Source organism: Macadamia integrifolia, chromosome 3, assembly GCF_013358625.1.
Source record: "Macadamia integrifolia cultivar HAES 741 chromosome 3, SCU_Mint_v3, whole genome shotgun sequence".
Classification (NCBI taxonomy): domain Eukaryota; kingdom Viridiplantae; phylum Streptophyta; class Magnoliopsida; order Proteales; family Proteaceae; genus Macadamia; species Macadamia integrifolia.
Window position 1 is genome coordinate 8,617,895 of NC_056559.1, and position 11,267 is coordinate 8,629,161.

At 34.6% G+C, this 11,267-nt stretch overlaps 1 pseudogene; it reads right to left on the bottom strand.

The window, feature by feature from the left end:
* Nucleotides 1-7,819: 7,819 nt before the first annotated feature.
* Nucleotides 7,820-11,267, bottom strand: part of LOC122073802 — a 12,606-nt pseudogene continuing 9,158 nt past the window's right edge.

Below are 11,267 nucleotides of genomic sequence, written 5' to 3' on the forward strand. Positions count from 1 at the left end.
TTTTGGTAACACCCCTGACCATATATCGGTATATCCATTTTACAGTTGCCCTCTTTTGACTTTTGACAAATATTTCATAAGGTTTCTAGTCTTCTTTTTTTTATTTAAAAAAAAAAATTTCTCCATTAATTATTTCACCCCTAAAAATGGAAATCCTTAATTTAACTAGTGGGGAAGGGCGGCTTACGTTGCCAACGTGGGAAAGAATCTACATGCCACGTCAAGTATCTTGGAAAAGATATCATTCACGTGATCCATATATTCATAGTATAAAAGAGGGGAAAAAAAAAAAAAAAACACTAACATCCAAACTCAGGAAGAGAGCAAAATGATTGTCTTGTCCCCCATGAAAATGAAAAACCTCACCCTTATTCTTTGTGCAATTTCTCATTGGCCCCACGTTAGTATAAGGTTAGATAACTTGAAAGCATTATTTTCTTCCATAATAAAATAACTCATGTGAAAGGAAAATTACATTATAGTATTATAAGGAAGATTTTTCCTCACTAATGATGAGGGAGAGGAATCGATATGGATAGAGTAATGGAATCTTACACGCCAAGTAAATGAAGAAAGAAGTAATGCATTTTTGTGTATATTAATCTCTTATATAAAATGACCCACATGACTATTAAGGAAAAATAAGAAAAAGAATATCAGTGATTATGAGACATCGTCTGTTGCACTGTGTGTGTCATTTTTTCAGTAAATAATTTTAGAAGAAACCAACTTCCTTTTATACTACATCAACAAATATATCTATTCATTAATTTCAATTTATTCACAAATGAATTTCTAAGACACCATAAAATTACTATTTCTAATAATACAAGTCTTTAATTAATAAGATAAAAATCCTTCATAGTGAATGACTTTATAAATAACAAGTCGGTTCCGTAATGCATAATAAATAGAATCTACTACCTATCACAGTGATGATTCTCGAAAGCTCTCTCATTAATGCTCAATAGATTAGTTCTATTAAGAATATAAATCTATAAAATTTTGTAATTTTATGTTATTTTATGCTAATGAATCTTTTAATAAATTAACATTTATAGGTATCGACACACCACGATGCCCGCATGACATTACATTCTTTCAAAACATACTTAATTACCATAAGTTGACCTATTTTAAAAATAATATTATGTAGAGGGGTTATATAGAGTAGGTTGATCTAATTAAAAGTTGAGCTAAAAATGGTAAGGAAACAATGAGTCCACATCAATTTTGTTGCTTCCCTTTTTCTATTTTGGCTTTTCTATCCTATTTTGCTTACACTTTCTATAACATTTTAAGTTCTAAATTTAGAAAAATTGCGCAAATCATCAAGCAGTAAAAGAGTAGATTATTAAATCCAAAAAATAAAAACAAATAACGATAAATTATTGTGTTTGCCTTGTACTCTTTTCTCAATTCACATTCTATAACAATTATGTTGAGCTGTGTTTGGTATATTTTTTTCAATAAATCACACCAATCGTAGTCTTTCATGATCTTGAACATCTAGGCCCACTATTTATATGATATATATTTATTATCTTATCTTCTTAACCTCAACATTTTGTGGGTCTTAGGCACCTCAACGCCCAAAAATCTCACTCTAAATCGTGGTTAATGAGAATGAATTATACATCTATATTTTGAAAGATTGAAATTATTTAGCATAATTTTAAAATTAATTTAGTATTTGATATAATTTTTTAGAATGCATTATCCACCTAGAATGCTTACCAAACTAAGCCTTAACTCTTTACAAAAAAAACTAAAAGTATTGAAAATGTTTAAAACAGGCTCACATTTTCAAAGTCATTACTATGTGACATCTAAATATATATGAGTTTTGTACTTTATATATATATATATATATATATTGGGTTATATCATATAATGAAATTTTATTTCTTTAATTTTCATAGAAATTTTAAATACGGATTAATATTTTTGGGAACCTAAATTACATGAGTCACATCAACAATTATATTTTATTTGGCTCCAAATTATATAATTAGTGCAGCAACAATTTAGGTGGTAACCATAAAATAAGCATTTTTAGTTCTATTTAAAGTAATATACCCTATTATATGATGAAGATGTCAAAGACAGATAAATAAACCACATTAAGCTTTGTTAATTAGTAAATGGAAAACTTCAATAAAATTAGACCATTTTGTTCTAGTGGTTTAGGAAATTGTATCGTGTCTCTAATCTAGTTCTAGTGGGTTAGGAAATTATAACGTGTCTCCAATCTAACCATGTTATCCTTCTACGCGGAGAAATTAAAGTGCTCTAAGAGTCAATTAAGTGATGCAATAGCTACTTTGTCCTTCAATGCTTATGTTCTTTGGAATTTTCCCCTATAAATATAAGGACATGGTTGCCCAAGATGTTAGTGTGGTGAAGAATCAGCAAGCCATATCAAAAGTTGTTAAAAAGAAATATCAATCACATATTTAGAGTAAAAAAGATAAAAGGTTGGATATGTCCGTTTGTGTATTTAGATACACATCAATCTCTCTCATTCACTTTTTGGAAAAGTCTCCTATGCCCTTCTGATCCTAGCTCTCTTATTGGTTAAACCATTTGTTGTAGAAAAACTGATGGCATACCTAATATCCTCATATAAATATAAATATATAAACAAAAAAAAAAAAAAAACTCATGTTGTTTAGGAGAAAAATTATGTGGAGGGATATATTTCCCAAAGATGTTATAAGAAAATAAATGAATGCAATTGTGTTATTCTCACGTTCCATATTATTCCTTGGTATGTTTTCATCAAAAGCCACTAATTCTTAAGACAGTTCTAACTCAATGGAGGATACACTAATTTAGAAATATATAGGGGACTTAAATTATAGATTCTTAGTTCTTACACATCCTAATAGAATATTTTAAAGAGTTGGGGATCGTTACCTAGTTGTGTTGCTAATGCACAGTGTTGGGACCAACCAATGGAATATGCATCCAACCAGGGGGCAAAATTGTCTTTTTCACCACTTACTGTGTCTGAGTGAGGGACATGCGATTAGGCAACAAACTTTTTCCCAATTTTAAGTTTTCATTAAATTGTAGTAAAGAACTATTAAATTATTAGAAGAAAGATTATATTTATTAATTCGTCCTCATTTCACCTTAAAATTAATTTTAAAAAGGAGAAAAAGAATGCTAATCGGTTGCACCCTCCATGCTCAGACATAGGCTACATTAAAAAGTCCGTCTTGCCCCTATATGGTCAATGACCAATTGCCTTGGAATACCCTCCCAGTGGGCCCAGAGGTGGTGACTTCAGTTATTTATAATGATAAATCCAATTAGTGGTGACTTCAGTTATTTATAATGATAACTTCAGTTATTTATAATAATAAATCCAATTAGTGGTGACTTCAGTTATTTATAATGATAAGCACATAAAGAGAAGTTGGAAGCTTGGGGAGTTTGTCTTATTTCATGACTTATTAATTGATTAGTTCATTAATAAATGGGAAAATGATGTTTAAGTTTCGTGAATGCTGCCGTCCGCATGCAATGTATCATTAGTTAACTGGGACCCAGAGGTTCGGTTTATGATTTAGGAAAAATCATATAATTACCCACTTTTGGGTTTCCCTTTACAAAATTACCTACAAAAAGTTTTAGTTAATAAAAATATCCAAAATTGGGTTTGGGTTTACAAAACTACCCATCCAAAGTTTCAGTTAACAAAACTACCCAAAATCAGGTTTGGGTTTACAAAACTACCCAAAATAGCGAGTCTTCATCTTCCACATATAATCATGTATTTTTTAAAACTTTGAGTGGGTGGTTTTGTAAATCCAAACTCAATTTTGGTTATTTTTTGTTAACTTAAACTTTAAGTGGGTAATTTTGTAAAGGAAAACCTAATTTTGGGTATTTTTGTTAATTGAAACTTTTTGTGGGTAATTTTGTAAATGAAAACCCATAAGTGGGTAATCAAGTAATTTTCCCTATGATTTACAACCATAAAGGCAAAAGACAGTTCTACCCTCTCTTACATAGCTGGTTTGGAGGAATCGAAATATGCTGATTCTGATTCCGGTTGATTCGTATTTGATTTCTACGGTTCAAGCCAAATATTCCAAGCCAATTTTGACCGATTCCAGCTGATTTGGGATAATTCGGAATCCATGGAGGCTGATTTTATTGCCGATTCCGCTTACTTGAATCATGAGTAAAATATAACTGCCTAGGGCCATCGTGACGCTACAGTTAACAGCAACCCTTAGGGGGTGTCAAATGGATGATTCAGTCTGGTTTTGGTCCATTCAAATCGGTTTTTGACTTGCATCGGCCCAAATTGAAGCAGAACATTTTAAGGTGAGATTTGGTTTTGATCGGTTTTTTAATTTTCATCCAGTTTGATCTTCGGTTTTTTACTGGATTGGCTTAAGGGGCTGTTATTAGTCTATTATCAGATCGGTACTTATTTGGTTTTCTTTTTATTCATATACAATAATGAAAAAACAAGTTGTTGGTTTTTTGTCGGTTTGGTCCAATTTCATTCTTAACAACCTGGTTGGTTTTGGCTTTGTACCAGTTCCAAAAACCAAATCTGAAACTACCCAATTTAGGTTCTGTTTCAGTTTGATCATTTCTTCGATCAGATCTTGTGAATCCAACCGGTTCATGATGGATTTTGACATCCTTAGGCCTCGGCAACCCTCATAAATTGCGCTTAGAACCTTTAGATTAAAAGTGTTAATTGATTTGATTCAAAGAATGAAGGGAGAAACCAAAATCCAATTGAACCAAATAAACGATTCTGGTTAAATGGTTTTTATCAGTTATGATTTTGTTTCCGATTTGAGTTAATAGTTTTGAACCCAATCAGGAGCAATATATTTTTTAGGCTCAATGAAGAAATCTAATGTTTAAATTTTGACAAAAGAAATAAAAATAATCTACTTAATGTAAATTCGTTACATTTTTTTTTTTACATAAAACACTAGAAAACGTATATAAAATGGCAAGAAAGGTCAACTTTTCTATCGGGCTGATAGCATAACATTTCTAATAGAAAACTGATGGTTTAAACAATTGCATTTCATAAGGACATGATAATAATTCCGTAGACTCCTGTATCCAAAACCACGCAATCAACTTGCGTTCTTTTTTCCCTATTTATTAATTTACTCATCTGATTATTGAAATGAAAAGAAAGAAGGATGAAAATTTTCATTTTACCACATATAGTCAATTAAGCAAACCTTGAGAGCTTCTCTTTCTTTTTTTTCTTTACCTGAAAGCTACACATAACCTAAAGCAAGATCCACAAAATCACAACTTTTATAATTTTTGGGGAAAAAAAATCACAATAATATCAAAAAAAAATTAGAGAAGCAATATTGCATAGATTCCAGACATGCCTTGATGGCCAGATCACAATGGGCTGGGAGACTGAAGAAATGTTGTGGAATCTGAAAGAGATGGGAATTCTAAGAAAGCAAATATGACTAAAAACAGAACCAATGCTTAATTTTCAGTTTCCATTTAGGTGTCCCCTCCCTACCAACTTGGGTATGTGTATGAAGGAGTGAATACAAAGAATATATCATGAAGGCTGGGTCTACTTCCTTTTATTTTCCAACCATAGACTAAGCAAGGAAAAAGAATCCCCAGCAGATGTACATGGACAAATAACAAGTGGATACAAAGAAAATGAAAATTTTAGGGGCCCATTGTATGAATTGTGAATGACTTTGTGACTCCCAACAATAAGAAAAACATAGGAGGAGTAAGAGTCACATTTTTAGGTAGGATACTAAGAGTCACATCAATGACCGTCTTTATCCGTTCTTAGTTATTTTTATTATTATTATTAACACTTTGGTATGTTCGGATTTGGATCCTCTCCAAACCGGGGTTGTTGGAGAGAGACCAATGAGGAGAGAGAAAGTAGAAAGAAAAAACAGGAGAGAGACACCTAAAAGAGAATTTGGCTCCTCTCTTGAGCGATCATCACACAGGCTTTATCCGTTATTATTCGGGTGAATATCACGTGTTCAAACGATGATCTAATAATTTTTGGCGCTTTGTTCTCTGCACCTTTGTCAAAACGTTAGGTCATCACCTCACTACACCTCTATCAGTGCCTCATTTCTCCATACTTTTGTCAAAATGTTGGATCATCGTGTCGTCACATAGTGCTCGTCCAGGTAACTATGGGCCGACCTGGGGCAATAGATGCTAAGGAAAGAAGCCAGATCCCCCAAAAGACTATACATCCAAAATTACAAAACCCTCACTGATTGATACACCATGAAATAACCTCACTAATAGACGTAGGACACGAGGTGCTCAACCACAGACCAAGGGACTCCTCACAACTTAAGGTACCTATCTACAAAGGCAAACAAGTCATTTTACCCCATATGGGGATTAGGTTTTCACCACATCCACCCTATAAAGGAAAAAAGAGGTAACTCTCACTCTCTCTCTCTCTCTCTCTCTCTCTCTCTCTCTCTCTCTCTCTCTCCACTATTCCAAAAATCTATTTTGTTGTATCCGAAACTGACAGGCATCGGAGTATCTTGGCCAGAGCACCCCTCCGGGCCTTGTTTTGCATGTTTCTCTTCCGAAGACGATCGTTGGATTTCTGCACCAACATTGATCATTCTCTTCCAGCACCCCAGGGCTGGAGAGGATCTTAAGCCGGATATAAATGTTCCAGCTAGTTTAAATAGGTATTAATGATTTTTTTTTTTTCTGCCATACCTTAAAAAAGAGAGAGTTGGATTATGATCTCTTAACTGTGGGGTGTTGTCTTTTTCAATTGAGCTATTCTTGCATAGTTTGAGGAATTGATAACCCATCGTCTAGATCGAGATGGACCAAAAGTGAAAAAGTAAAAGAAAAAGAAATTCCGATTTTTGAAGGACGACAAGGGTAAATCCCTCTTATCCAGACCGTTACAAACTGATCCGAATCAGTATTGGTATCCGATATTGGATGGTCCCTTAGGGTTAGTCCTCAGTGTTTCAACACAAGCACGGTACCAGAGCTGATTTGAACGATAATACCTAACACTTGACCGAGGCAAAATTTTCTATGATGCAATGGATCATCCATATCAACTGCATCTAATAGTCTAAACATGGTTGTATACTATAAGGTTTTAATCTATCTAGATAAAATTGAGTTTATTCCATGAGTAACCAAGCAAAGGGTTAAGGAAAGCGATATACTAAGGCTGTGTTTGATATACATTCTTGGAATAGATTTTGAGTCCACCGCACATTTTGAGTCACACTAACTATTCCTTGAATCATTGATTCAGTTCCAGTGGATTCACAAGAAACCTATTGCATCCGGAAGTGCTATTTTAGTCACTCGAAATTAGGCTATAACATTTTAACATATCTTGATTAGAGGGTGGAACTTTGTACAATGGTAACGTCATTCCCTTGTGACCTAGTGGTCATGGGTTCATGTTAGAGAACAATCTCTCTACGAAGCAGGGGGGTAAGAATGTATACATTACGACCCTTCCTGCCCCACCCCATAATTGTGGGAGCCTCGTGAACTAGGTATGCCCCTTCAAAAAATGAGTTTTGAAAATAATTTTTAGGAATCAGAGTGAAATATATAGCGTCACAATACATCGATCAACATTTATTTTAAATATATTAATTAAGCAATTCATTACAGAACTTCTTCCCTTAGTCGAGCAACATCAGAGGATAATTATTTAGCAAGCGAGTAAGAAAACAGAAATTAAGGATTAAAAGCTTAAAGCTTCTTATTTCATGATTTATGATTTATGATTATGATAGCCACTGAAGGAATTAAAAGCTTTTCAATCAGATTTCTTCAGAGTAGCTTTTGCAGAAGCTGATTCACGGATGTTCTCGAAAGCTTCATTCATGCACGAAACGAACTGTTGGCAATTGATGAACGACTTCTCCATCCTAACCACCACCCTTAGCTTTCCCATGTAACTCACGATGGTAAATTCCATACTCTGAATCCAAAAACCACAATAATTAAGCAATGATAAAAAAAATAGATGTCGCAAACAAATAATGATATACTTGAACACATGGATTTACATAGTTCAACAAGATAATTTACGTCCAAGGTCTTAGAAGAGATGCTTCATCGTCAATAGAGAATGAAGCCTCACTAGTTACAAATATATAGCAAAATCTTATACATGTACTTACCAAAATATATAGCTTTAACTTTTTTTTTTTTTTTTTTTTTTTTTTTTTTTTTTTGAGATTGCCACCCACCCAAATCGTGATTCTTTTAAATTCTTAATTGTCCAATTCTTTGCAATTCTCTTTATGCACACGACACCTATATATTTTCAAAACCATTGTAGATCACGATTCTTTCTAATTCTTAATCATCCACTTCTTTACAATTCTCTTTGTGCACACGACACCTATACATTTTCAAAATCCAATGGTTCTAGAAGTTTTTGGAATTCAAATCCATTTAATTCCTCAAATGTTTTAAACTTCTACAATCATTCGATTTTGAAAATGTATAAATGTCGCATGAACAGAGCGAATTCTACAAAGAAATGCACAATTAAGAATTGGAGAGGATCTAAATCACACCCACAAACTCCACATGGACCCTCCAACAGGGATTCAAACCTTGGGAATTGAATCGGTTATCGATCTTGCTGAAACTATTCCAGATTAGTATAGGTGTCGATCTTTGCAAATATTGATCTGGATCGGTCTGTATCGGCCCAGATTGGTCCGTTTACCCCTACTTTTCATTGATAAAATCTAGTTTTTTTATGGTTTCCCCTTGATCCGATATTGATACGATCGGCTGATTCGATATCAAAACTTGAACCCTGTCTGCCAGTAACAAAAATAACACATAAAGTGGGTTGATTTCTCTAGGCCTTTGGTCCTTTCGGAATCGGCCCACTTATGCAAGGGATGGAATACAAGACATCATATTCAGAGAGAGAGAGAGAGAGAGAGAGAGAGAGAGAGAGAGAGAGAGAGAGAGAGAGAGAGAGAGAGAGAGAGAGAGAGAGAGAGAGAGAGAGCCATCACCATTTTCTGAGATGGTCCAACCAAACTGGACATGGTGATGCTTGTGTTGTTCCAGATGGAATAGAGGTGCCTCGCAGCTCCCTACAAGCAATATATACCCAGAAAATAATTTCATCTTTCGTTCTACAAATTATGGATTAATTTCCATCTATCAAAAAAAAAAAAAAAGATTGATGATGAGATAAGATCTATCAATCTCTAACCTCAGGTCCTTTGATTGTCTTGAAAATGGCTAATATTCTTCTAGTGAGATAAAGAGCCAAGGAATTCCTCCTTCTCCTCATCTCATCCTTGGCTTTGATGATGAAGTCTATAGGATCAATGTTCTTGAGATCCCTGGTTGAGGGAAGCATTAAATGCAAGAAGCTAAACTGGTTCCCCCATATATTAGCTTTTAACATATCTCCCACTGTTTGAAAACGACCTTTCAACATTCTTGCATTCATCACAACCAACGCAGTAATAGGCGCATCATTACTGAGGTTCCCAGTCTTGTGCATGTACAATTGAATTGCATATGATATCACTTCATTCAGAGTTTGCATGTTCATGGTTAATCAATACCCACAAAACAAAAATAAGAATCACAATTTCATAATTTATAATTATGTGATTTCCTTTCACTCTCTTGAATTGTTGAGAGGGAAATGCTTCAAAATCACAAGTAAGTTGATGCTTCTGAAGAGAGAACCCCCAAGATGTGAATATCAAACATGCCTTTAAAATATCATTCTTCAAATTGTGAGATGCCTGGGTTGAATTAGACGGCACTAGGGGTGAAACTTAGGCTGGGTTTTCAACACCCCAGCCCAACCTTGAGTCCTCTTAGTTCAGCCCAAACTAATCCAGCACTGAAGTCAGGTTGATATATCTTAGACTAGGGGTGTTAATTTAGAGCCCCCATCGGTGGGCCCGATTGAGCCTGACACGTCTATGGCTCAAATTGGACCGGCCCCATTAATAAATCGGCATTTGTGGTGTAGGTAGCTAGCCCGTTGGGTGTCAGATCGAATCAACATATTTATACGCCCGACTTGAACCGACTCATTCTAGCCCAACCCAACCCGACCCCCTTTTAATACTACATAAAATTCCTATTTTGGGACTGCTAATAAGAAACTGATTAAGCTTTCTTACCCTTTGTTTTGTAATAAAATTTGATTTAGTTAAGCTTTGTTTTGTAAGTTGTAACGGTCATAATCTTTTTTTTTTTCTTAAGAACTACCATAATTTTATATCATTTCTCTTATTTATTAAAGATTTGTGTCATATTTCTGGGCCTTCAACCCACTTAAGAAGAAAATTTTAGGGTAGACACGTTTAAAGCCCGTTTAGACTTAAATAGGTCCTTAGCCAAGGTTAAGGCCCGATTAAGATAGCCCGATTAAAGCCCGACATCAATCGCCCTGAATATGAACCATACCATATCCCAAAGCTAGTCCTGTTTACTTAAATGGGTGTTCATGGTGCAAGGCTTCCAAGTGGCCAAGCCCGGCCCGACTGGTGACACCCCTATCTCAGACCATCCCAACCTGGGTTGATTGATCTTAATTTTTGCTAGGGCCAGATTGACCCTGAAAAATGAAACGTCATCCATACCATACCAGTTATTCTTAAAAATAATCCTAAAGATTTAAAGCCTAAAATGTAATATGTAATAATTAGTAGAAAAAAAAGAAGGCTACTTGGTCATGTAGCCAGACCCAATGACACAAAGATGTCAATGCCTCAGTGGGCTAGGTTGTGCCAAACATTTTAAATCCTTGGCCCAACCTTAAGGTCTCTTAACTTAACGTTGTTATATTTTAGCCCAAACTCATCAGCCCTGTTGGGTTCAGCCCAACTCGAGTTTGATTGACCTTGATAGTATGATGAATTAGAAAAGGGAAATAAAATAAGTTAATGTCATAAATTATAATGAAGGTGGATGGTATATAGTAGTGAATTAAAGATATTTGTAGATTAAAAAAAGGGGCAAGTGTTTTCTGCCTGCGAGAAGCCCTTGTGCCTAGACACAGAGGTGCGAAGCCCCAAGGAGGACATGGTGGTTATTACACGCTTCCTATATTTGTGGCGTAGGGGGTATCTCTCGTACATAAAACTTCTTCCCTAAAAGAAAAATATAGGCATGAATGTATAATGGTGTGGATGATATATATTATAATTTGGTGTGTTGATGGTGTTAAATATTTTGATACACTGACTGAGATAGACATAATGTAT